Source organism: Aplysia californica, unplaced genomic scaffold, assembly GCF_000002075.1.
Source record: "Aplysia californica isolate F4 #8 unplaced genomic scaffold, AplCal3.0 scaffold00335, whole genome shotgun sequence".
Classification (NCBI taxonomy): Eukaryota; Metazoa; Mollusca; class Gastropoda; order Aplysiida; family Aplysiidae; genus Aplysia; species Aplysia californica.
Window position 1 is genome coordinate 250,378 of NW_004797605.1, and position 1,570 is coordinate 251,947.

The following is a 1,570-nucleotide window of genomic DNA, read 5'->3' on the forward strand; positions in this document are numbered from 1 at the left end:
TATATACATCTGTAAATGCCTTGATAAATTGGTTTTTTAAAAAGTTCATACAATGAAATAAAATAACAGTCTTGAGAATAAATTGGCTAACGGAAGTGGTCTGCTACTTAAACCTATACTTATAGAATTTCAAGTCGAAACCATGTCGAGTACCTGCACAACCTAAGAATTAACACTCGATACCGAAAAACCCTGCGCAATTTTCAACAGGTTTTGGAAAACTCTTTTGAACTTAAACTTAAACATTTTTCACAATGGGAATAAAAACCTGCGCAATGTTCCACCGCCCTATGATTGGACTACAAGGCAGGCAAATAGAGCAAACACACACAAGGAAAACAACGAACAGTTGAGTGAGTGAGTAGAGAGAGAGAGAGAGAGAGAGAGAGAGAGAGAGAGAGAGAGAGAGAGATAGGTGCCCACCATGTTTTATGGCACTTGCAACACAATAAGGTAAAATAGATTAAGACGATAGACTGTTTGATAGGAAAGAAGGAGCAAACCATACCAGAGCACCCGACCATCTCTCACTCTAGAACTGTGAGAATAATTCAGCTTGGGGGAATCGGGAGCATCTTTTTAGGGTTAAATAAATAGCCAAAGAAAAATAAATTTAAAAATTAATCAAAATACCAACGACACAGTAATTGCCATTTTAAAGAAAAAGCAAGACAGAAACAGAGATAAAGAAAGGAAGTGGGATCTACCAGAAGGACCCCTCAACCACTGCAAGCAAAACTGCAAGCAAAACAATAAAGCGCGGAGAACGACATTGGCAAAAGTTTAATTTTAGTAAGAGTTTTACGGCACTTGCAGCACAATAAGGTTATATAAGTGCCCAAGATTAGAGGTGTTACAAGAGAGTAAAAAACACAAAATAGACGGAGGGGGAGAAAAGGACGATAGACGTTTGATAGGAAAGAAGGAGCAAACCACAAAATGAGCACCCGCCAACCACCCGCTAACAAAAGTTTAGAAACCCTATACGAATAATTTAAAAAGAATTAAATTTAAAACATTAACTTAACTTGATAATACTTTCACTTAATTCCGTTTTATCAACCATTGCTTTAGTAATAAGAAACACAAAAAATCAACACACAAGAAGCTACTCATTCAATCAATTAATTGCTCAAGTGGAAAAGTAATAAAATCCCTGTTAGTTGTTAGCATTATCATCTTCTGCAAGGCCTGGCTCTCGCCGCGCTATGATTCCAGCTCATTTCATTATTAATAATGTGTTTATATCATTATTGGCAGCTCGGGCTGGAGCAGTGTGCCAATAAACTGTGAGCTCTTCTCGGCCGGAAGGTCATCATACACACGGGACCTGTCGCGGTCGGAATAATTAATGGCTCTCGAATGGCAGCTTTTGGCCGGCTCACGGGTGGTAGATTTTTGGGCTGTTCACTTCGGGTGCAGTGTGTTTTAGTTTTAGTAAGAGTTTAACGGCAGGGTGCAGTGTGGTTGAGGGTTGTAGTGAGGGGTGGGGGTGGGGGTTAAATGGCTAGAGAAGGGGTGAGGAGGACGAAGAGCTAAAATAAAAATAAAAGGGACGAACAAGTAAGGT

The 1,570-nt window shown here is 39.5% G+C and overlaps 1 protein-coding gene across 1 annotated transcript in view; it reads right to left on the reverse strand.

Annotated features, from left to right (window-relative positions):
* LOC101853867 (5'-AMP-activated protein kinase subunit gamma-2) overlaps nucleotides 1-1,570 on the reverse strand; it is a gene marked incomplete in the record, with an annotated part of 273,733 nt that overhangs the window by 78,796 nt on the left and 193,367 nt on the right.